At 38.7% G+C, this 26,992-nt stretch overlaps 1 protein-coding gene across 4 annotated transcripts in view; it reads left to right on the top strand.

Annotated features, from left to right (window-relative positions):
• Positions 1 to 26,992, top strand: part of LOC135199478 (putative fatty acyl-CoA reductase CG5065) — a 105,497-nt gene that overhangs the window by 42,554 nt on the left and 35,951 nt on the right. Inside the window, exon 1 of one of the 4 annotated variants that reach the window (XM_064227568.1) lies at positions 7,708 to 7,804. The exons of 2 other annotated variants lie outside the window; for them this stretch is intronic. The gene's annotated coding sequence lies outside the window, so the exon portion shown is untranslated. Of the gene's footprint in view, positions 1 to 7,707; positions 7,805 to 7,832; positions 8,045 to 26,992 lie in introns of those variants that run through there. One more of the 4 variants, XM_064227569.1, reaches the window with a different exon arrangement.

Raw genomic sequence — 26,992 nt, 5'->3', positions numbered from 1 at the left:
CTGTCCGTTCGAACATTTTATCTCCGCCCTCAGATCTTAAAAAACTACTGAGGCTAGAGGGTTAGAAATTGGTATGTTGATCATCCACCCTCCAACAATCAAACATACTAAATTGCAGCCCTCTAACCTCAGCAGTTTTTATTTATTTAAAGTTTTATTTTTAAAGTTAGCCATGATCGCGCGATTGTCACCGCTATAGATACCAACATCACAGGCCAGCCTGTGGCTGAAGGTTTCTCGGAGACCTTGGCTCATACACCATTTTACGCTGTACAGAAAAGTAGATTTTTTTTTCAATTGTTTTAGACGTCACGATAAATCATATTCATTTACCGCTTCTCTCTCCAAGATTTTTAAGCCTCAGTTTCGACCCTACATTTATTTTTGAATGTCAGTGTCATGCAAGTTCCAATTTTTTCAGACGGAAAAATGTTCCCCTTCCAAGTTGCCTTGACACGTATTCTATCTGTCTCGTTTTTTTTTTTTTTTTTTTTCCTCAGAGTTGCCCCCGAAGCACTTGGACTTAATACCAGTACTTTGCAAGCAAACGACCGCTTGATAGATCCAAAAAGACACTTGATAGATCCATGCTTTCTGAACGGCTCCACCGTCATTCAGTCGTTTTATTTTCCTATTTCCTTTCTGATTGGTGTGTCGGAACCTCCTCGCAGCTGAATACGAGTGATTTCAACTGGTTTTTTTTTGCGGCCAATTGCAGACTTCGGGTTCCTGAATACGCGCAAATGTCGTTATTGGCGTTCCGTTGGAATTCTTGAGATGTAATTGGCAAATCTTTGCTTATTTTTTTTTTTTACCTAGCATGAAATTGCCATGCTGTCATTCCTGGAAATTATTATTATTATTATTATTATTATTATTATTATTATTATTATTATTATTATTATTATTATTATTATTATTATCTAACCTTCAGCATTAGAAGAAGATGATAAAAAAAAACTGCAGAAGTAAAGAATGACATTTATAAGAGACCTGAAAAGTAGAACATAAGACAAAGCAAGACTAGAAAATAGGAAACAAGTTAGGCAGATCAGTACTTTGAAAGCCTTTGGGGCACCTGGTTTGAGCTTCTGGTGTTCCAGTGATTTCAACGGCGTGCCTAGAGAAAGGTCAGCCGCCAGAAGTTTCGTCACAGCTGCTAGTTGAAAAGGCCTTACAGCACACAAGAGAGTATTGTCAGAATGAACTTGACTTTGGATGTAGCATTATTATAATTCAGCGAAGGGTCTGAATGAAAGTATTTTAAGGTAATGTTGAGTTTTGTCAAATTTCGTCACAGCTGGAAATCGCGATGTGTTAAATCTTACAAAAGACGTGAGAGTATTGTAAGAATGAACTTGACTTTGGATCTAGCTTTATAATTCAGTGAATGGTCTGAATGAAAGTATTTTAAGGTAATGTTGAGTTTTGTCAAATTTCGCTACAGCTGGATATCGCGATGTGTTAAATCTTACAAAAGACGTGAGAGTATTGTCAGAATGAACTTGACCTTCCATCTAGCTTTATAATTCAGTGAAGCGACTGAATGACGTGCCTTGAATTCATATTTTCATTTGGTATGAGAAATCCGATATGACTATAACTGTCAATGTAGTATTTTTTTTTTTCTAACCAATATTATTACTGTTATTACCAGTATTATGATTACTATCTTTTATGCTACCTCAGCTATTTGGGGATAAGTGCCGAGTATTCATTTCTTTATCATGTTGTCTCATGTATCTAGATTGTGTATGTTACTGTCTGCATTTTGTATATTCCATGTATATGGCCCAGAGCTGAAATAAAGGATATTATTATTATTATTTATTATTATTATTATTATTATTATTATTATTATTATTATTATTATTATTTATTTATTTATTCCTGAACTGGATTTCTTTTATATAAAACAATGCAAACTTGCTATATTTATATCTAACAAGAAAAAAATGTCAAAAATATCCATAAACTCTTAGGGGATATGTTAAGGTTTCTAAAACTCCAGATTATACTCTGTTTTTTTCCATCTGTGCATCTATCTGCCTGTGGTGTTTGCGCATGGTAACACTGCGTCCCGGGCTTTAAATAATATCCTATTTCGAATATTAAAGGTGTAATTCGTATACAGTAAATTATTAAAACACTTTTCAGTTGCAAATGTACACCCAGATATCATTTTATTTACCTAAAACTTACACATAGCGTAACTATTTAAAGCCCGGGAAGCAGTGTTACCATGCGAAAACACCACAGGCAGATAGATGGACAGATGGAGTATTAGAAACCTTAGCATATCCCCTAAGAGTCTATGGATATTTTCAACATTTTTTCCTTGTTAGATATAGATATAGCAAGTCTGCATTGTTTTATATAAAAAAAATCCAGTTCAGGAATAAATAATGAACAATAATAATAATAATAATATAATAATAATAATAATAATAATAATAATAATAATAATAATAATAATAATAATAATAATAATATCCTTTATTTCAGCTCTTGGCCATATACATGGAATATACAAAATGCAGACAGTAGCATACACAATCTAGATACATGAGACAACATGATAAAGAAATGAATAATCGGCACTTATCCACAAATAGCTGAGGTAGCATAAAAAGATAGTAATCATAATACTGGTAATAACAATAATAATATTGGTGAGAAAAAAATGCATTGAGAGTTATAGCAGTGCATAGATTATATAACTTAAATTTCAACTAGAGACCTTAGGTGGTAAGTAGTCAGGTCCAGAGGGCTAAATAAGAAAATTGAATGTAAAAAAAACTTTGACTTGATAGTAATCACAGAATAATGAAAAAATAAAATATCAGCAATAAATATAATAATGACAGAATCTGCAGTTAACATCTTGCCAATACAGAGATTAAGTCCTTTAGGGGACAAAGGCCTCATTTTCCCATCTTTCCCTTAATTCTGCCATTCTTTCTATTATTATTATTATTATTATTATTATTATAAATTGATTATTATTGATTATTATTATTATTATTATTATTATTATTATTATATTATTATGTTGAGTAAAATGGTAGAATTCGCTTTTCTGGCCAATATTTTTATGTATAACTATTATTATTATTATTATTATTATTATTATTATTATTATTATTATTATTATTATTTATTATGTTGAGTAAAATGGTAGAATTAGCTTTTCTGGCCAATATTTTTATGTATAACAAATTATTATTATTATTATTATTATTATTATTATTATTATTATTATTATTATTATTATTATAATTAAATGATGTAGAGCAAAAACAGCTCCAAAGCCCATTTCCTAAAGATTCGTGCCAGAGAGAGAGAGAGAGAGAGAGAGAGAGAGAGAGAGAGGAGAGAGAAAAGAGAGAGAGAAAATGGGGCGTGGCCTCGGACTTCAGTGTCGCCCGCAGGTGTGTAGTATCATCCAAAGAACTTGCCGGACTTTTAAAAGGCCACTTGGGATCTCTTGTGTACTTTTGGGTAAAACGTAAATGATTCTGGATCGAGGTCTTGCAAAACCTGTCTGGTTTGGCTGTGAATTGGTTGCGTCCCTCCTGCAGAAGGTGGGTCGTAAATGGAGAGGAAAAAAAAACACACTCTCTCTCTCTCTCTTCTCCGTAAAAAAAAAGATAAATAAATAAATGAATAAATAAACAGGAAATGTACCCAAGTAAGATATAAAATTTAAAATCTTCAATTCTCTCTTTCTAAAAGAGAGAAAAAAATGTTGGGGATGTGCCTAAATCAATTATAAAATTCTCTCTCTCTCTCTCTTAAAAAAAATTGGAACTGTACCGAAATAAGTAATTAAAATCTTGAATTCTCTCTCTCTCTCTCTCTCTCTCTCTCTCTCTCTCTCTCTCTCTCTCTCTCTCTCTCTCTCTCTCTCCAAAAAACAATAAAAATGTACCGAAATATATCATTAAAATCTTGAACTCTCACTCTCAAAATAAAAGGAATAAACAAAGCTGGTAATGTACTAAAATATGTATATATAATTCAGATCTTGAAATTCTCTCTCTCTCTCTCGTGTCCAGAGTCAGATTCTATCACCTTCGCTTTCAATTCTCACTGCAGGTAACGGCTTTAAAGCCAAACTTGATAATATTATTTTGTGTTTTCTCAAATTCTTCTCATCATCGGCTTATCGATCGATAAGATTGCAAGACTTGATGAAAGTTTACTGGGATGTCCCCCTCCCCATCCACGCTCATTTCTTATGTGTTCCCAGTAAAGTATATTTAAAGGAAAAACCATTTATTTGATGATACAAACTTGATGGCGCATGCTGTGCTGGAACCCGGCGCTGTCAGTCATGTCTCCTCTACCCTCTGGATCCCCTACCTTCCCCGCCCCTCACCCAGGACGGACAAACAAGTTTGCATGGGGTGGGTGGATGTGTCATGTCTTCTCTACCCTCCTCCCGATCCCCTATCTACCTACCTACCCTGCCCCTCACCCAGGACGGACAAAGAAGTTTGCGTGGCGTGGGTGGATGTGTCATGTCTCTCCTACCCTGTCCCTCACCCAGGACGGACAAACAAGTTTGTGTGGTGTGGGTGGACCCCTGCCTACCCCGCCTCTCACCCAGGAAGGACAAACTGGTTGGATGAGCCAAAACAAACGCACAAACTGGTGATGGATCATTGGCGCACTGTGGGCATGTGGCCTCATTTGATAATTAAGATTATGCAGAACTAGACTTTGTCTAAGTATAAAGGGTAAGGGGTATACATAAGGGTCTGGGCATGCCTCCTACCCTCTGTTATCTCTCAGGCTTATCTCGTCATTGTCAGTCTGAGTCATCGACCTCGGTCGAGATAAACTCTCTCTCTCTGTAGGTTAAAAAAAAAAACAGCTAACGGTCGCCTTGTCATCTTCACTGAAATATCACCCTAGCACGTTGACCCCGTGACATTTTTTGCGTCACTCCCCCCCTCTGTCTTTTGTGTGAGTGGACGGAAAGGTCTTTCTTTTTGGTTTGAAAATGCCTTTCTAACTGGATCAAAGCTTTTACAGGCTCCCATCTCCTGACAAGACTTTGGAATGAGACTAGTTTGTAAACCTACAGTCTCCCGTTCTTATCACGCGACCATACCATCTGACAGGAGCGCCTCAGTGTCGTGATCGGTATGGTCTTTGCCTGCCACCTAGGTGGCCGCGAGTTCGATTCTCAGCTATTTCACTGGTGGTTCCATGCAACTTAAACACACATAAACAAACAAACAAAATCTAGTTTGCCCTGTCACATTTTCATTTTCGATCGGTATATGATAACTTTTTGATGTCGATCTCTCTTATTCGTCGAAATAGTTGATATTTTGGAAGTATTCGGTCGTTTAACACGTATACAGAAGTGTTAATGACAAGCTAATATCTCGAAGAGATTCGGCGAAATGTTGTCTTTAACATCCAGGTTAATGTTTCTCTGATGACCTCTTATACCCTAAGGATCCAGCCAGCATTCTTTTTTTTTTTTTTTTTTTTTTTTTTTTTTTTTTTTTTTGTAGGTTCCTCGTTCTAAGGAAGACAGGAGAAACAAAAAACTTGCGTGACGACTGAAGGTAATCCGTCAGATTGCAAAATCTGTAAGCCGTCAAAATGTACGCTCGGTAATCCGTCAAAAGTTACGCTTTATTCTGTCAAAATGTACACTTGGTATTCCTTCAAAATGTACAATCGGCAATCCGTCAAAATGTATAGTTGGTAATCCGTCAGCTTGTACAATCGGTAATCATTCCTCTCTGATCTGACCTTTCACCAGAAAGAAACAGTTTGGTAGTTAGTCGATCTCTCTCTCTCTCTCTCTCTCTCTCTCTCTCTCTCTCTCGCTTATGAGGTATTGGGGCGTGAGACTACGCTGGTCAAGGTTGTTAACCGCTGGTAAAATGGACCATATGTATATAATGCTTTCACCTTGAATGTCTTGTGGGACATAACGCTCATTGGTTGCACCCATAACTACGTGTGAAGATTGGCTGCACCCAATATGTGTCTATATGGGCTTTCCCTGCGCCCAAGGTCTATCGAAACATACCCATGGGCGTAATGACTGTCCGTCCATCTGTCATGCAATCACGGCCAAACGGCTGGTCCGATGGGCATGAAACTTGGCAGGGTCATAGTGGGGACTCTTAAGATGGTTTATCATGGTGTTTCATCCTACCTCCCCCACCCCTTCTCAGAAGGGGGTGGGGTGAGAAGGGACTCCCTGAAACGGAGCTGGTTCTGCCCGTGAAACGGGACTGGTTACGCCCGTAGACTTAGTTACGTTGGGAATTTTCATACATAATTTCTAAATATATATGTTTGCTAGTATATTATAATATGTATCCTTACTTTTCTATACCGTGGATTTGAGGATATTCTCAAGCACGTGTTCCTCCGTGCTACATTGGGGATATATATATATATATATATATATATATATATATATATATATATATGTAAATATATAATTCTCAACTGTTAAATCCCTGTAATTTAAACTAATGTTTAAGGTATATAATTTTTCTTAAGATATTCGTGAATTTTCTGCGTTTGACGTTCGTAAGTATCCAATATTAAATGGAGGTCTTCCCGCGTAGAAAATAATTTTGCATTGCCCTTAAATTTCCACCGTTGAAGGTCCCTTTGTTTTTGTCATGCTATGTACGTTACTTTCTCCTCTTAAACGGTCGGTTATTTATTTCTTTTTACCGTTATCCGTCCGTAATTATCTCCTGTTTAGCGTCTGTTGCCTTTCATCTGTACGTGACGTTCGCTCGTTACACCAACGGAATTATTTTCTGTTCGTGATGTTTTCCGTCCGTTATTAAACAGACGATAACGATCGACCGATCAATAGATTAAGGTTGGGCGTCGCAGGACCAATGGTCACGGAGAGAAGGTGGCAGGATTTCCTTCACAAAGAGAATTTTTTTTATTTATTTATTTTTTTTTTTTTTTTACTGAAAGGCTCAATCGTGTACCATTCTCGTTGTTAACCTTCATTGCATCGCTGTTGGTTACTGGTTCCCTCTAAGTGTGTTATGTGATTCTGCTGTGTGTGTGGAGAGAGAGAGGAGAGAGAGCGAGATGAGAGATGAGAGAGTAGAGAGAGTAGTAGAGAGATATGACGAGAGTAAGTTTGGAAGAGAAAGACAGGGCAGGGGAGAATGCACTTGTATGGGAGAGAGAGAGGAGAGAGAGGGGGGGGGGAAAGGTTAGACGAGAGAGAGGGAGAGAACGGAAGGAACAAAGAGAGTAGATAATAAAGGAAAAAGAGAGGAGAGGAGAGAGAAAGATAGCAAGAAAGAACGGAAGAGAGAGAGAGAGAGAGAGAGACGGAAGGAACAAAGAGAGTGGACAAAAGATGAAAGAGAGAGAGAGAGAATAGGTCTGGAAAAACGAGAGAGAGAGAGAGAAGCACGAAAGAAAGTTGCACGGAAAAGAAAGGGGTTTTGTGGGGGGGGGATGCCGCTGGGGAGGGGGGTGGGGTTGTGAATCGTGGCAAGAAAGAGAAAGGAGGGAAAGGTCACGACTCCTTCCCCATAGATACCAAAACCGAAAAGGGATGGCATGTGCGTACGTACGTACGTACGTGGGGGTGTCAGGTGTATGTGTCTGTGTCTGTCAGTTTGGGAGTGTGTGTGCGCGCGCGCGCAAGGATAGGACACGACGGTGCGTGCACTCGCCATCTCACTCAGTATGGTATCAGCTGTGCTGGTCGAAGTACGTTACTACCTTAGCGTCCGTCAGTAGCGTGTGCTCGTAAACACCTGTCTCGTGGACGTCACATGTAGTATGTGTTCAGACCTGTATCTCTGTGTAGACGTCTTTGATTTTGTGCCTTTTATTCATATATTGTCCATTTCCTTTCTTCTTTCTTAATTGTGACTTTAGAACCGTCGGTTTTGTTGTCGCATTTGTGGACGTCTGAATCATGTGGACATTGAAGGTAATTCGCGCACTTACCTTTTTTATTGCAATTGTCTGATTCGCAGTGTTCGGCTTTTTACGTATTTTAACCCTGACGTCACTGGTGAGTATTGTTATTCATTATTATGATTATTATAATCACAGTTATTCATGTTCTATAGTAAAGAGGAGGAGCAGTCTCGTCCCGAAATTCTGCAACCTCTTTTCGTTCCTGTTACTGTACCTCCGTTCATATTCTCTTTCTTCCATCTTACTTTCCTCCAGCCTGTAATAACAATTGATTCGCAGTTTAAATGCTTTTGAGGTTGTCCTCCTGTTACACCTTTCAAACCTTTTACTGTCATTTTCCGTTCCAGCGCAGAATGACCTCATAGTAGTAGGTCCCAGTGCTAAGCCCTGTTGCCTAAATTCGATATATTCAGTTTAATGCTTACTTATTGACTTGCTTATCTTTGCATATAAGTTGCTATGCTTTTGTTCCTACAAGATATACAAACCCTCGGTCCTTTACGTAAGTAATTCCTCATGTATAGGACCTCAGGCTTGCATAGTTAGGAAAAATACAATTTACTTTCAAAAACTGTGATATTTGCATGTAAAATGTATGATTGCTTTTCCGTGAATCGTGAGTCGTCCCTCTCAGATAGTTTGATCGAATGATGGGATAATGGTTCAGAAAAAAAAGTAAATAACGTTAATAACAGAGTTACGGAAGAATAAAGAATTGGTTTGGGATGGTCTTTCGTATTTTCAATAACTCTTCCCCATCCCTTTCCCTTATGCCATAATTTTGGAACATGGGGCAAAGAGAAAGACAGCTTTAAAAAAATCTTACCTTCGGTCTACAGATGTAATTCTCTCTCTCTCTCTCTCTCTCTTTTATTCTGTCACCAAAAGGCATGACGAAAGGGCGTTTAAGGCATCCCCTCGGGCCCTAACTACACCCACTTTTTGAGCCTTTTACTTTACCTCCTTTCCTGCTCCCTTTCTTCACTCCCGCTGCCCATCCTCTCGGCTGATTGTCAGATCTTAAAAACTACTGGTACTCGACGGCTGCAAATTTGTATGCTGATCACCCACGCTCCAATCATCCAACATACCAATTTGCAGCCCTCTAGCCTCAGTAGTTTATTTTTCTATTTGAGTTTAAAGTTAGCCATGATCATGCGTCTGGCATCGATATTGGCGCTAACGACACAAAGGCCACCACCGACCTGCTCGCTGTCATAGACACTGTTTGACTCTCAAGTGTCCCAGTGCTACAATTCGTAAAAATCATATCCACGTTAATTATCAAAATTAAAAAAAATGCGAGAAAGAGCAAGTGATGTAAATTAACATAGAGAATTTGATGTACTATGTTCATCTACTGGATAGATTATCACAAGGACGTGGAAGGCATTGCATTTCTATGATTACAACTCCAAATGAGGAAGATCCAAATGCATTACTACCTAATGCCTTTTCTTCTTGTGTTTAACAAGTTTCCGTTATCTATTTATTAATTACTTTATTTTTTTTCTTTTTTGAGAAGTCTGATCTCTTCTTTCTGTGTTGTATTTCGCATTAGTTCCAAATAATTCTACCGAATGACCGCATCGGTGGCGTGGTTGGTATCGTGTTTGCGTCCCACCTCGGTGGTCGCGGATTCGATTCTCGGCCATTCCATTGAGGAGTGAGAGATGTGTATTTCTGGTGATAGAAGTTCACTCTCGACGTGGTTCGGAAGTCACGTAAAGCCGTTGGTCCCGTTGCTGAATAACCACTGGTTCCACGCAACGTAAAAACACCAAACAAACAAACTAATTCTTCCTAATGAACACCTTAATATTCTTTGGGAGCTTGAATTTCGTCAGTGGCTCCTGCAGTGGGCTTCTTCCATATGAATAGGTTTCATCTACTTAATAATAATAATAATAATAATAATAAATAATAATAAGTAGAAAGTCAAATCTACAGTTGTGTATATGTACATGCTAAAAAAAATCACAGTAGTAGATGAACACGTGACTTCATTTGATAAACGAATACCACAGGAGAATAATAAAGGAGAAATAGAAGCGCTTTCGTCTATAGTAAGACACCGGTCCTTGACGATGTCACTTTTCCATGTGGTATTCGCTTATGTATATGTATACATATATATTTAAAGATTAATCTGTACTGAAATCTTTCGAGAAACTGATTTATTCCAGTTTTTAAATATATAGAATATGGATTTTTGTTTCGCCATTTCAAGACATGTTAGTGTGAGTATTGTTTATATAACAATAGTAGTGGTAGTAGTAGTAGGAGAAATATAATAATGATGATAAATCTACGGAATCGACACGACCCTCTTCAACGTGACCATAATTTGCTGTAAGAATCTTTTGAATTTTCTGTTGAAGAGCAACGCAGGGGACCCAAAATTGGCTTTATATATATATATATATATATATAGATATATATATATATATGTATGTATTCCAACTATTATATCGTATTTTTGGATAGACGAGTTGTACCCACCTACCTTGGGAGGTGTTGAGCAAAACGGTCTGACGTATACAGACTAAGTCCACAGTAGTGCCGTTTAAAAACTTTCATTGAACTGCTAAGTCGGTTAATGTTTATCATTGCTTTAACCAAGCAATTATATATATAGTTATATAATATATATATCTATATATATATATATATTACTATATATATATATATAATATATAAAACGCCATTTTTATTTCACAAGACCTCATTTACAGTAGTGACAGCAGCAACTTCTCTATCTTTTTTTCCTTTCAAAATCTGTTTACTGAGATGTTATAATACCTCCTGTTTGCTTTCTCATGGCCCGAGCGTGGCCTTGATACGCTCTGATACCCTTTTAAGGTGGCAGGAAAACGTTCGTCCACGGTGTTTGTGAACGAGCCTTTTGTTTTTGGGAGTTCTTCATCATCTTCTTTGGAAGATCAAGGTGACGAATCTACGTAGTTCCTCCCCCCTCCCCCCCTTTTAGCCTCTGTTTTACAGTAAGATGATGTTTTGTGAGATAAGATCTCTCTCTCTCTCTCTCTCTCTCTCTCTCGTCTCTCTCCTCTTCTCATCTCTTCTCTCTCTCTCTCTAAGCGCCTGGAAGTGCCCTCAGCTATTTAGGTTGTCGGGGTGGGGGGAGGCGAGTTCCGTCTTCACCTTGGGTTCCTTTTTCTTTTCGTTCGTTCCGAGAGTCTTTTCTCTTCCCTCGGTCGAATAGGATTGGAAGGGAAAGGTAGAAGACGTTCCCCCACATAGGAGGCTGTGGTGGCCTTGCATAGCAGTCATTAAATCACCTTCGAAGTTCTCTCGGAATGTTTCGCTTCAAGTCCGTCCTGTTTCGGTTCGCTATCAGCAATGCGGGAGATGATTCTGTTCTGTCTGATCTGTGGGAGGGAGTTGAGTCACTCATGTTTGATAAAAGTTGACAGTTGGCTGATCGGTTAGTGGACTGATTGATGATGATCACTTATAATTTCGTAGGAGGTCGTCTTCGGATGCTGTTCAGTTGAATGTAGTAGTTGTAACTCAGTGGCGGCAAAAATAACTCTCCTTCTAAAGTTCAAGATTACCTCCCACCGCGGACACGATTACATTCAATAATAAAAGGGCTTAGTTCATAAAGGCAGTCTGTTCTGCCAGCGTCACGTTTCCGTAGTTTCTCTTTTTTTGTAAATGTGTACGAAAGCCTCATTGATACCAAGATCGCCTTTGTATACCGATGCTACCAAGACTCCCGAGGTCGACAGAGCAGGTCCCTTTAGCAGGAGCAGCTTTCCTATGACCCCTTGAAGAGTCTACTATATAGGTCGAGAGCAGGGACTCACTCAGGTCCCTGATGATGCTATCGTTTCTAAAGGCAGCAGCAGACTGTCCCCCCCTTTTCAATTGTCCACTCCGGTCGCTGGTATTATAGCGGTTGGTGTCTTGCAGTAACACTGATGAGACGTCGTGAGTTCGCGCCTCCGCCCAGGGCGATGCAAAAAATCACTGCTTCTGTGTCCGGATCAGTTACTGCGGCGTTGTGGGGTCTGTGGTGGGAGGTTGGAACCAGCATACTGTTCTTTGGAAACTTGAATTTCAAGCCGATGGCCCCGTGGCCTTCGTGGCCTTGTTCCATATGAATAGATTTCATCTACTGGAATAAAACAGCGGTATTATCGTTCCCTTCTCTGGAGCAGGCGGTTTCATCACGTGCTCTGTGGAAATGTTCGAATGTCTGTCCGTCTGTCTGTCTGTCTGTCTGTGTGTGTCTGCCGTAGGTATACTTTGCCATGTTCTGTTCGACCCCGGGGTTGACCTGACCTGTGTGGTAGAAATCGATCCGGTCTCTAGACGGCTGGACTTGACCGTGTAGCCGCTGTAGTATTATCGAAACAGTGTTAGAAAAAATGAAACGGGAAAAATAATTATAATCTGCCTTTTATGGCCAGAATCATGAATAAGTAATGACGTTGGAAGAGTTTCCGAACCTGCCAGAACTTGTCCATGATCCAACTCTCACAGCAGTCTCCCCAAATCTAATCAGCGTTTATCATCGACGGAATAAATCATCCAGCAGGTGAAGATTCTTATTTTTATGGCTCCTCAGTATTTGGTTGAACAGAAACGCACTGTATCTTAATCCAACTCTCTTGATCTCACTCAATCTTTCGGTTAGTAAATCAAATCCACACTCTTTAGTATTCTTCAAGAGAATCGTATAATTTGACCATTTTATTTTTATAGTATTTCCCAGGAAGCTCATTTATATACTTAGACAAGCGGAAGATTATCTGGCCTTAACCAGATCGAATTCCAGACCACTTCAACCTGTCAAGGTAACAACTTTTACCTCACGTCCCGGTGCACTGTAGGCATTACTAAGGGTTCTTTGCAGCTTCCCTTCGACCCCTAGCTGCAACTCCTTCCATTCCTTTTACTGTACCTCCATTCATATTCTCTTCCATCGTAACATTTGCCTCATAGTGCAACTACGAGTTTTAACATCCGTTGCACCATTCAACACACCATGCAAACCTCCCCACTATCAGCTTACCATTCAGCGCTGAATGACCTCATAGGCCCCCAGCGCTTGGCCTTTGGCCCTAAATTCTCTATTCCATTCCACAGTGTATTGACCCATACGGAAGTGCCATTTATGGGAACACCCCCCCCCCCCCTTACCCCTCAAGTCAAAAAACTATCGAGTCATCCTATCTGACGACCCGACATTGTCATGTCATCTTGACTGATTTATGGCGACCTGTGGCCGCCACAGTTGCTATGGAATCCGTGACGTTTATGAGCGTCAGGCATTAATTAGTTCATCAGTCCTGCCTCCTCATATAATAACTAAGCACCACAGTCGCAGGGAAGGAATTGAATAAGGTCTACATGACTTCGCACACATCATTTTAACACTTGCATGACCCACCGCCATTTCGTTGGGCTGAAATCGATCAAACCATGTTATAGTATATAGCAGCCGGTGTTAACACGTCCCATAAGGGGTTTAGTGCCGTCAGCGCACCTCACGCGGTGCACTGTGGGCATTAACTCGAGCTTCTTATGCTGCGTCCCTTCCTATAGGCCCCTAGCTGCAACAACTGTCATTCCTTTTACTGTACTTCCGTTTATATTCTATTCCATCTTGCTATCCTCACCTACCAGTTGCTGCGGCCCTTCCTATAGCTACAACAACTGTCATTCCTTTTACTGTACCTCCGTCTATATTCTATTCCATCTTGCTGTCTTGAGTCCCCTCCTGAAAGCTATATCCCGTCCAGATTAACGATCGTCATCGATGGAAGAGATAACTTGACAGAAACACCAAAGGAAAACAAGTGGATGAGTATACGAATGAAAGGCGAGTTGGAAAGGTGGGGCAGACCCACCTTCGTTTCTGCTTGGCTAGTCGAGGGATGTTGGGTAGAGGAGGCCTCGATTTCAGACAGGAAATCCTGTCCATAATGTTCAAAGTAATCGCTGTGTGACACTTTTTTTATTTTTTTTTTTTTTGGGGGGGGGGGGGGGGGAAAGGGGGGTTGGGATTAGCTCTCCGTCAACGGCCCCAGACTTGGAATTTACTTTTCTTTCCAGACTCTCTCTCTCTCTCTCTCTCTCTCATTCCACATTTTAAGGCTCTTATAGACTTAGCAGACCTTTATATGAGACTGGATTTTCTTCTCTCTCTCTCTCTCTCTCTCTCTGGATTTACCACACCTCTATTGTTAGAAAGAAAAATGTGGAACCAGTCTACTTAATTGAATTAGGGCCGGATTTGACCGGATTATTTGGTCCGTTATGGACTGAAGCCGACAGGGTCCTTTAAATATACTCTGAGTATATTTAAATATACTAAGTATATTTAAATAGATAGTCTGAGTATATTTGAATATACTCAGGCTATTTATCTAAATATACTCGGAGTATATGTAAAAGTACTCAGTATATTTAAATATACTCAAATATACCTAATTATATTTGAATATATTTAAATATACTCAAATATACCTAATTATATTTGAATATATTTAAATATACTCAAATATACCTAAGTATATTTGAATAAATAGTCTGAGTACATTTAAATATACTCTTGAGTAAATTTAAATATACTCCATAGAGCGCGACTGCTCGTGGTATGCATTCGATCGATGCGTACGAACGCTCCTTTCTGCCTGGGACCTCCTCCTCCTCCTCCTCCTCCTCCTCCTCCTCCTCCTCCTCCTCCTCCTCCTCCTCCTCCTCCATAGGAGCTGGCACAAGTTGGACGAGCCCCATGAGCAGACGTGCTCGATGGAGGGAGCCGCGGTAATCCTGGGTAGCTGTCCCGTCGCCAGACTGCACTTTGTAATTAGTTGTTTTGATTTGATTTGGTGCCAAGATTACATGTGGCACTCAAGTTTTGCCTGTTTCTCGTCAAGGTGATAAGGATATGTCGATATGTTTGTGTTAATTTGGATTCCCAAATTCAATCTGGCACTCCAGTTTTGCAACGAATTCATCATCAAGATAACAAGGAAAAATCAATATATCTCCTTCGGTGCCAAAATTAAATCTGGCACCCCAGTTTTGCCTGTTTATCGTCAAGATGAAAAGGAAAAATCAATATAATTCCTTTGGTGCCAAAATTATATCTGGCACTCCAAATTTATCGTCGAGATCATAAGGAAAAATCAATACATTTGTCTCAGGTTAAAAGAAAATAAAAAAAAATGAAGGTAGGCACCTTAGCGTTGCAACGAGTGTGTCGTCAAGGAAATGCCAATCAACGTGTATCCACCTCTGCGGAACCTGTTTGTGTGTCTCTTGAGTCAAAATTGCACAGGTGCGACAAATTGCATCAGGCATTCACTGCACCTTTCTTGGAGCCTGGCTCCAGATATACCCTCCGGGCATTATTTAACAATCGACGTCTTCAATTTTTTTCTCTTCTTTTTTTTTCGTTTGCAGAATCCTCTCGCTTGGTCGGGAAAGCTCTCGACCTCATTGTAGATGTCAATATGTACATTTAGGCCAAGCGCTGGGACCTGCAATATCACTCAGCGCTAGAAGGAAAATTGAGAATAAGAGGTTACGAAGGTATAACAGGAGGAAAACCTCGAACAGTATAGGTAGAAGAAGGTGGAAAGTGAGATGGATGATAGAATATGAAAGGAGGCGCGATAAAAGGAAGGGAAAGGGGTTACAGCTAAGGGACGCTGCGATGAACCCGAAGTAAGGTCATATATACAGTGTATAGCGCGTGAGGTGTACTGACGGCACTACCCCCCCCCCCTCCCCTTCCCCCTACGGGAGGAGGGAGACCTCATTACCGAACCTCTTACAACAAAGAATGCCAGTGGTGGTCAGGTCGATCCAGAGTCGTCCAGATCTCCGGGAACAGAATTGCGTCCTGTCTAACACAAACTGGGGACGGCCGACCACTGGGTTAAAACGATATACCGTTCCAGGATTGTGGGTTGTGTTTCGTGTTCGACACCGGATTCGACTGGATTCGATGAGCTACAGATCCCAGCCTTATTGACTAGCCTTTTAGAGGTATACGACAAGGGGTTCTGTCGTGCTATGTTGCAACTTTTATATATTATAATCACGGTAGCACTTTCATTTGAGTAATAATAAAAAAGAAGTCGGTCTAAGTCTTTTACTCAAGGTCGTCAGCTTAGTCAAAACCTGAACTTCTACTATGAAATTCTTTTATGTGACTTTATTGCTCGTAACTTTTAGATGATTTTTATGATTATTTAGTTTCTGAATACAAATGGCGTTCCAGTTCGTAACTTTTATTAACTTTTTTTATAATTATGTCTTTCTAGTTCGTAACTTTTACCTTTTTTTATAATTATTTAGGAGTATAAATATCTTTCCAGTTCGTAAATTTTGCTTTTTTATAATTAATTATTCTAGGATATAAATATCTTTCCATTTCCTAACTTTTACCTATTTTTATAATTGATATAAATAGTTTTCCAGTTCGTAACTTTTACCTATTTTTGATAATTTATATAAATAGCTTTCCAGTTCGTAACTTTTATCTATTTTATATAATTGATATAAATAGCTTTCCAGTTCGTAACTTTTACATATTTTTTATAATTGATATAAATAGCTTTTCAGTTCGTAACTTTTACCTATTTTTGATAATTGATATAAATATCTTTCCAGTTCGTCACTTTTACATATTTTTGATAATTGATGTAAATGGCTTTCCAGTTCGTAACTTTTCCCTAATTTTTATAACTGATATAAATATCTTTCCAGTTCGTCACTTTTACATATTTTTTTTATAATTGATATAAATAGCTTTCCAGTTCGTAACTTTTACCTATTTTTGATAATTGATATAAATAGCCTTCCAAGTTCGTAACTTTTACCTAATTTTTATAATTGATATAAATAGCTTTCCAGTTCGTCACTTTTACCTATTTTTTATAATTGATGTAAATGTCTTTCCAGTTCGTAACTTTTACCTATTTTTATAATTTATATAAATAGCTTTCCAGTTCGTAACTTTTACCTATTTTTTATAATTGATATAAATGTCTTTCCAGTTCGTAACTTTTACCTATTTTTGATAATTGATATAAATGTCTTTCCAGTTCGTAACTTTTACCTATTTTTGATAATTGATATAAATGTCTTTCCAGTTCGTAACTTTTACCTATTTTTGATAATTGATATAAATGTCTTTCCAGTTCGTAACTTTTACATATTTTTTGTAATTGATATAAATGTCTTTCCAGTTCGTAACTTTTACATATTTTTTATAACTGATGTAAACGGCTGTACAGTTCGTAATTTTTACCTATTTTTGATTGATAATTGATGTAAATGGCTTTCCAGCTCGTAACTTCTACCTTTATTTTATAATTATTTAGAGAGATAAGTGGCCTTTCCAGTTCACACAACTGACAACAGCGTGAATGAGAGTGTGACTGAGAAGGAAGGCCAGTCAGTAGGTCAGTAGTCAGTCTGTCCCATTTGAAGGCGAAGTTCAACTTTAGTAATGTTTCTCGGTCGTCCTGCGTCGCGGACCGTCTCTCTGTTTCCTTATAGTCTTTGGCTTGGCACACTTTTGACAGCAGGGTGAGACAGCAATTTCTTTGGCAACGGTAACGAGAGCCGCTGTTGAATGGAGAGAGAGAGAGAGAGAGAGAGAGAGAGAGAGAGAGAGAGAGAAACTCTGGCAGAAGATGTTACGTCTTAGGATTTACCGTTCTCGTGTGAGATAAGACATTTGAGAGAGGAGAATTTCTCTCTCTCTCTCTTCTCTCTCTCTCTCTCTCTCTCAGGTTCACCTCTTCTGGTAAATGCCACTGTATTGCTTTACATCAGTCATTCGTCTCTTATTTTGTAACGCCAGTGTATGGCATTCAATCATATAATCAGTGACCCTCTCACAGCATTGAACATCTGTCACTACCTAACATTTCCTTACCAATTTATGTTATTAGGTCATTCAGTCAAGCTTTAATACCAGTCAATCACCAGGGTTCATCTGCTGAATAATAATAAATAATAATAATAATAAAATAATAAAATAATAAAATAACTAATAATAATAATAATAATAATAATAATAATAATACTGTTTTAAAATGTAGTCACCTGGTCTCCTCACGTCGAAGCTAGTGATTGTATACTACAGTGATACAACCAAACACGAAAGTGAAATGGTTCGCAGTACTCTACAGCAGGTCTGGGCAATAAAGATAAAAAAAATAATAAAAAAAAAAAACTTGCGTAGTTCATACTTTGGTATTTTAGCACGTCAACTTTTTTTTTTTTTTTTTTTTTTTTTTGCTGGTGCTCTTGTTGTAAATGAAAGTAGGTAGTACTTTTGACAGTTTTCGTCTAGTGGCCGTACGGGCTAAGTGTGTGTGTGTGTGTGTGTGTGTGTATCTGTGTATCGGTGGGTGTAGGTATCGGCACCAGTTCTAGTCTTGTGTATATACTTTATTTATATATATGTGCATCGGTGAGTGTAGGTATCGACACCAGTTCTAGTCTTGTATATACTATATATATCTGTGTATCGGTGGGTGTAGGTATCGACACCAGTTCTAGTCTTGAATATATCTATATATATCTGTGTATCGGTGGGTGTAGGTATCGACACCAGTTCTAGTCTTGTATGTATACTATATATATCTGTGCATCGGTGAGTGTAGGTATCGAACAGTTCTGGTCTTGTGTATATACTATATATACATATATATATATATATATATATATATAGTTATATATATATATATATATATATATGTATATATATTATAATATATACATACTGTGTGTGTTTGCGTCTGTGTTCCTTGTATTTACCCAAGTGCTTATAATACGGCCTTCCACTTTGTGGGGGTCATTGATCCATCACTCGGTTACGTCTTAATAGACGTTGCGTCATACGTCATGCATGCTTATGGAACGAACTGTTTGCTGTCTTGCTCCTTATAATAATAGATTCTCGGCATTTTCTGTAACGTCATTGTGTAATGATAATGGAGTTTGGTGGCCGTCTGGTTACTGAATTTCATTTTGTTTGTTTTTATATATTCTTGGTTGTTTTGTTTTGTTTGTTTGTTTACCTGTCGGTATTTGCTCTAGGATTGTACTACTATAGCTTGTTCTTTATGAAAGTGTGAATTTTTAATAATAATAATAATAATAATAATAATAATAATAATAATAATCACATGTGGAACAGTAATAATTTTTGTAATTGAAAGACCAGGGTTCGATTTATAATAATAATAATAATAATAATAATAATAATAATAATAATAATAATAATAATAATAATAATAATAATATCGGTGACCGTAAGTTTCCCAAACCTTTCTAAGGTATGTGGCTGTTTCACATCAATTATGTGTTTGTTTGTCCGCTGTTCCGTCTAGGTTCCTGCTGCTCTCTCTCTCTCTCTCTCTCTCTCTCTCTCTCTCTCTCTCTCTCTCTCTCTCTCTCCATATGCGGATTCCGTCATCTGCTGGAGATTTTCTTTCGCAAGTTGCGGGCCTTTTGTGATTGTCGCATATTGTTTTGTTTGTTCTTGTTTTATGTAAGTTATTACTGAAATTGGTTTTAAATTTTTTTTTTTTTCGCATAGATCCAAATATTCACGTGGTTTTTTTTTTCTTTCTCTACATTATTGTGAATACATTTTTAAAAATATTATTAGAATATTTATAAAGAGCTTTTTGAGAGGTCATTAGTCCCTCTCTCTCTCTCTCTCTCTCTCTCTCTCTCTCTCTCTCTCTCTCTCTCTCTCTCTTCTTCTTCTTCTTTTCTTCTTCTTCTACTTCTTCTTCTAAGCTTATTAATTCATGTCTGCTTTGGTAATTGTGTTGTATATTTTTATTACAGAAATATTATTCATTATTTATTCAGAATCAGTGAGAACATTAACAACCAGTTCTTTTTCTTTTTAGAAATCGCGTTGTAGATTTGCAGAGCAGAACTCGTTGATTTGTTCTTCAAAAATGATGATAATGATAAACAATTTAACCTTGGTAAACCTTGTCAACTATGAACAGGCCAGTGACTGTCGGCTTACCTTTACTGTGGCGCCAACCGCAATCACTGAGACCTTACCTTTACTCTGGCGCCAACCCTTTGTCATTGACCTGCGCCAACCCCACTCTTTGAGACCTTACCATTACTCTGGTGCCAACCCTTTAGTCATTGACTGGCGCCAACCCCAATCATAGAGATCTTACCTTTACTCTGGCGCCAACCCCAGTCGCTGAGACCTTACCTTTAGTCTGGCGCCAACCGCAATCACTGATTACCCTTCCGGGGGGCTTTGTTACTCTGCGCCAACCGCAATCACTGAGACCTTACCTTTACTCTGGCGCCAACCGCAATCACTGAGACCTCACCTTTACTATGGCGCCAACCCTTAGTCTTTGACTGGCGCCAGCCCCACTCGTTGAGACCTTACCTTTACTCTGGCGCCAATCCTTTGTCATTGACATGCACCAACCCCAGTCATTGACACCTTACCTTTACTCTGGCGCCAATCCTTTGTCATTGACATGCACCAACCCCAGTCATTGACACCTTACCTTTACTCTGGCGCCAATCCTTTGTCATTGACATGCACCAACCCCAGTCATTGACACCTTACCTTTACTCTGGCGCCAACCCCAAGCTTTGAGAAAACGTCTCCGTTAAAAATAATAATGGCAAATAAGTTATATTGTAAAAACTTCCGTAATATTTAAGTCATGTTATAAAAACATCACTGTAATATTTGGAAAAAAAAATAATGATAATTGTAATTTTAAGTTGTATATAAACATCAATGGAAACAGCAATGATAATAATAATAATAATAATAATAATAATAATAATAATAATAATAATAATAATAAAAGCATCATTGAAAACTCAGCCTTTGTAATCGCGGGAAAATCTTGGTCCTGTGAAGTGGTCATTATACCCCCCGTGCTGCTGATGGAGAATATCTGTCGATATCTGTCTTATCTTATTGAGTCAATCGTACGACTGCATATCTCTGGCGACCTTTGTTCCGTATTTGACCTTGATCGAATCGGTTAAGCTCTCTCTCTCTCTCTCTCTCTCTCTCTCTGTGTGTGTGTGTGTGTGTGTGTGAATGAATGTAAAAACCTGCTCCTAGGGGTTAAGTGAGCACATGATGTCTCCTCGGATGGACTGACAAGTCTTTGAGACATCCTAACCTTGTGACCTCTCTCTCTCTCTCTCATCTCTCATCTCTTCTCTCATCTCTCTCTCTCTCTCTCCAAGTGAGAGACAAGGCCGCTGCAACACTTAGAGGTGATAGTAATTTATACTGATCAGATTTTTTTCACAATATGAAATAATGTAGTAATAGAAATATATTGTACAGGCAGAATTCTTTCATTAGAACTTTGTCGGTCCTTATAGATAAAGTATCTCCCCCCTCCCCCCCCCCCCCCAGAAAGCTGTTGTACTCAGGTCATGGATTGGAAGGAAAATAAAAGTTTCTAAGAGTTTGTGCAACAACCGACATACAAAAAAATTGAGTCAAATGTTGCTAAAGAACGAAAGTTTTGTAAATTACTTTTTTTTATTGATCAGAGTACAAAGGCAATGGACCGTAGGCCTCTCTCTCCCACCCAAAAAATATGAGTCATTATTTTTTGTCATATTCATCATAGTAGAAAGGCAAGAAAAAATATAATCATGATAATTACGAATCACTTTCACGTGATAACGTCTCGGCAGCGCACGTGACTTCCACGTGAAATGTCTTGGCACCGCACGTGATTTATATGATATATATATATATATATTTATATATATATATATATATATATATATATATATATATATTATATTTTTCCAAAGGTGCCAGATTATTTTTCAAAAAAAAATCCCTTTGGTCACGATGATGATATCTGCGTCAGATTTGCCTGATTGGGTCATCATTTAGACGCCCCCCCCCCACCCCCATGTAGCGGGGGTTAGTGGTGTACTGTAGGCATTATATACTTCAGCTTCTTTAGGCCCCCAGCTGCAACCTCTTTCATTCCTTTTACTGTACCTCCGTTCATATTCTCCTCCTTCCATCTCAGTACTTTCCACCCACTCCTTTGCAACCTCTGACCTTCAGTGTTCCTTCCAGCGCTGAATGACCCTATAGATCCCAGCGTTTGGTCTCTGGCGCCTGAATTGTGTATACTCTGTCTTTTAGATGATCCGTCTGGAGGAGAATTATTGTTATTTTTTTCGCTTTAGGTTTTATTTATTGTAAATGTCTGGGATTTTTATGTTAACGTGTGTTGCAGCATCGAGAGAGAGAGAGAGAGAGAGAGAGAGAGAGAGAGAGAGAGAGAGAGAGAGAGAGAGAGAGAGAAAGTTAAATGTCAACAACAAAGGAAGAGATAGAGGTAAGGCATGAACAAAATAGCGATTTAAAAGACGAACCACGCTGAGAGAGAGAGAGAGAGAGAGAGAGAGAGAGAGAGAGAGAGAAAGTTTAAATGAAGAAGAAAGGAAGAAAAGTTTAAATGTCAACAACAAAATGAAGAGATAGAGGTAGGCATGAACAAAATAGCGATTTAAAAGACGAACCACGAGACTGAGAGGCGAGAGAGAGAGAGAGAGAGATAGAGAGGGGGGGGAAGGAGAGGAGAAGAAGGGGAGAGGAGAGAAAGGGTTTATCCCGGAAAGAGGAGAGGAGAAGAAAGAGGAGAAAAGGGTTTATCCCAGATCAGAGATCACTCGCAAGTTTATGAAGCTTTCGAGAGAAAGGGGGCAACTTTCTCCCTACGAATTCCTGACGTACTTTCCATCGTAATAAGTAATTATTTCCCCCGTTATTTTGCGAACCCTTCACTCCCATTAAAGGAGACGCTCTCTCTCTCTCTCTCTCTCTCTCTCTCTCTCTCTCTCTCTCTCTCTCTCTCTCTCTCTCTCTCTCATTATCGCGGAATCATCATACTATTTCAAAGGAAGCATCGTCGAGAAAGTTTGTTGGTTCATTAACCGTTATTGCTGTCAGTTTAACTTACGAAGATTTGAAAAATAAAAGGCGAGATAGACTTGCGAATGGAATCTCTTCTCTCTCTCTCTCTCTCTCTCTCTCTCTCTCTCTCTCTCTCTCTCTCTCTCTCTCTCTCTCTCTTCACATGCTTGGGCATGACCGTGGCCATGATCCTGCAATTTTTGTCGCCCCCCCCCTCCTCCCCCTAGTGCTTTCAGGCACACAAATATGCTTTCCGATTAATGACGTGCAAATTCAGAGACCGTATCTCTCTCTCTCTCTCTGGTGGAGTGAAAGTCACACAATGGTGGGAGGGAGATGGTACTCTCTCACTTTTTTAGTCTCGTGTCGTTTTCTTCGTCTGTTTGCGTCGTGTCTGGGCTGGTTAAGGGCGCTAGGTTACCAGTCCTATCAGCCTTCGCCCCGTAGGTGGCTTCGTAGCGTCAGCGCACCTCACCTGGCGTACTGCAACCTCTTTCATTCCTTTTACTGCACCTCCGTTCTTATTGACTTCCTTCCATCTGACTTTCCACCTTCTCTAACAGTCGTTTCATAGTGCCACTGCTTTGAGGTTTTCCACCTGTTACTACTCTTGACCTCACTGGTCCCAGCGCTTGGCCTTTGGCCTAAAACGTATATAATCAATATAATTAATCCATACAATAAATCTATCATGCAGATTTATTGTATGGATTAATTCATTCATTCATTGGTTTCTTTAAATTGGCGTTGCAGGGTCTGTGGCCATTGGCGCCGGAAATAGGTCGTCTGGTGTCAGTGTCACAACTTTCACTACCAGAATTTGGAACTCCCTTCCGTCTTAGGTGTTTCCCGGATCATAGGACGGGCTATTTTCGAAGAAGGATGTTAATAACGATGAATATATAATTTAATCACATTAGGAATGATGTGTTAATCGCTTGATAAAACGGCCGTTTTAGTCCCATCGAAAAAATGACGTTAATTATACTGGAGAGTTCTGTTCATTACACAGGAAAAATTTTTCTTTAATTACACTGGAAAATTGTGTTAATTACACTTGAAAGTTTGTTAATTACATTAAACAATTCTATGCTAATAACATCTAAACAAGGTATATCAATGGCGATAGAAAGGCCTTTGACTAAAAAGTGAAAAGCTGCGTCGGTGACGGCTAAAAGGTTGCAGTTAAAAAGTGAAAGGTTTCGTGTCATTACCTTGGCAAAATGCGTCGATTACGGTGAAAGGGTCATTGTAACACCGATCACCGTATTTATTAAGTAGCATGGGTGCCGAACTAACTTCCTGCAAGACAGGATGAGGTCATTATTTACCGTCACGCGTCGCCTGGGTGAAGAACTGTCAGTCATCCCGGTGTGGGAAAGTCTTGGCGGAGGATTATTTTATTCTTAGGTCACTGCAGTGTATTTCGTATGTTTTCCGTTTCTATATTTGAGGGAGCCGTTTTCTCTCATTAAGTATACATGGCTCCTTTTTTTGCCTTTTTTCCAACCAGGTGAATGTAACCTTTCCTTTTCCACTTAGCTGTTTTTCTTTTCTTTTTTTTTAAATGATCTGGATCAAACTGCCCCTGAGAGAGAGAGAGAGAGAGAGAGAGAGAGAGAGAGAGAGAGAGAGAGAGAGAGAGGGGGGGGGGGGGGGGTTACGGCTTAGGGGAACATAATGGTCAAGTAACAGATGTTGAAGCAAAAAAGAAAAAAAATTACAATACGAATATAACTCAGAAGGGTAGTAAGAATATCTCCTGAGAAGAAGAGACGAGAGAGAGAGAGAGAGTTTACGGCTTTAGGGGAACAATTGCCAAGTTACAGTTGGCAAAAAAGAAAAAAAGAAAAAAAATTACAATCGAATATAACTCAGAAGGTAGAATACTCCTGAGAGAGAGAGAGAGAGAGAGAGAGAGAGAGAAGAGAGAGAGAGAGACCGACCATACCATTACCTGTGGACAGCCCCCTCCCCCCTCCCCCCCACCAGGGGTGGGAATTCTCCCTAGAGCCCCTTCCATATGTGGCCTCATCGTTTTCTCTGGCTATTACAGACATGACACACTGTCCGCGAGAGAGAGAGAGAGAGAGAGAGAGAGAGAGAGAGAGAGAGAGTAAAGCCGCCTATTTTATTTTAGAAAGCATAATTACTATACACACATAACATTACAGTAATTAATAAGGTAATTCATTACGTTTATGGAAAGCTCTAGCTGTCGACGTCATTATTAAGCAGTTTCCGAGGTCTCTCTCTCTCTCTCTCTCTCTCTCTGTAGTATTCTTGCTCATCCTTTATTGTAATGTTTATGCCGGAATTATGCAATTATTCTTTAAATAATATATAATTATTCTTGGTTAATTGCGACATCATCATTATCTTCTGTTTTTAGTTTATTAGATGAAAGTGCTTTTAATAGCATCATTATTATCGCCTTGAAAAAATTTACTATCTCTCTCTCTCTCTCTCTCTCTCTCTCTCTCTCTCTCTCTCTCTCTCTCTGTGTGTGTGTGTGTGTGTGTGTGTGTGTGTGCTGATTCGGGTCAAGTCAGTGTTTGTAAGCACACAGATCGGTGCAACCAGCAAAGAAATTGTTCAGTAAAATATTTGGTTACAAAATATTTGGTTACAAAGCGTCCTCAAGGTGACAACGCTGGGGTTGGCGTCCTCTCTCTCTCTCTCTCTCTCAAGAAAGTAGAAATCTAGGGTACTGTGCGTCATTATCGAAGAAATATGGGGAAATGTATAGCAGACGAACTTTCTGTTCTCCCAGGGAGAGTTCGGCAGCTTTCTCATCGTAATGGTTTTGATGGAAGTGGTCAACAACAAACAAACACACACAACACACATATATATATATATATATATATATATATATATATATATATATATATATATATATATATATATACATTTATTTATTTATATTTATACAAAGGGCGCATGGGATTCAGATGTCATTAATAAAGTTTCCATTCAACCAACGCTTAAGAGGATTAAAGGAGGATTATCAGTGGGAGTGGCCTAAATTGGCTAACCTGTGGATGGATCTCTTGGTGTAAATACCACCTTTTCTGTAACTTTTCTCGTTCATGTACCTGAAAAGAGAGTCAGCAGTCTCTGAAATATAGTATTTTTCTCTCTATACTTTGGCGTTTTTATGGGCTCCTTTTATTATATGGAATTCTGTTGTAACAGAACATTTTTACCAGTCATTCATATAAATATATATATATATATATATATATATAGATATATATATATATATATATATATATATATATACTATATATATTATATACGACTCGACCTTCATTTCCTAAACCGAAGATTCCTCAGTACCACTGGCCAAGAACCGTTCCTAATGAGTGCATATTGGGGTTAATATAACACCTGTTTGTTCTTGAAACGTGCGTGTTCTAAATGATGATGAAATTGGTTTGTAATAAAAACTAAATAAACGTCGTAAACTTCTCATTATTATTATTATTATTATTTAGCTCATTTTACAGTTTTGAACTTCAGTTGTAGTCATCCTTTTGAGTCGGAATTTTTTTAATACTTACCGCTGGAATTGAATCTTAAGTCAGCCAAGGCAATTTCAGTCTCATTTGTAATTTTAACTTTCTGTAACTGACGTTTATATAGTTTTCATCTGCTTATTCTGAGATTTGTAAACATAAAAGATGGAATCATTTCTTCATTTGGCAGTTTGAGTTTGTGTATAAATGAATAAAATAGGTATATATTTATATCTAGTTATGCACACACATGTATATATATATATATATATTTTTTTTAATTAATTTATTCATTCACACGTCTATCACTTGAGATCTGAGACTCGCAAAACGAGTTCTGAGTATGGCCGGCCATGCCATCAAGTCTATAAACCGTGGTCCCTTTCGGCTGTTACCCCGAATAAGGGAAGGTCAGCATCGTAGTAGCTTTTGTAGGTCAGCGGTCGACTGACTATGGCGTTCGTGACCCAATTCGATGGCATAGTTCTCGGGTCAAGTGGTCAGAGACATTTGGCAGATTTTGCCGCTAATGACTGTCATTTGAATTCTGTCGTGA

This window comes from Macrobrachium nipponense, chromosome 25 (genome assembly GCF_015104395.2).
Source record: "Macrobrachium nipponense isolate FS-2020 chromosome 25, ASM1510439v2, whole genome shotgun sequence".
NCBI lineage: Eukaryota > Metazoa > Arthropoda > Malacostraca > Decapoda > Palaemonidae > Macrobrachium > Macrobrachium nipponense.
The sequence above is the reverse complement of the archived record's forward strand: the minus strand, read 5'-3'. Positions and strand labels throughout refer to the sequence as shown.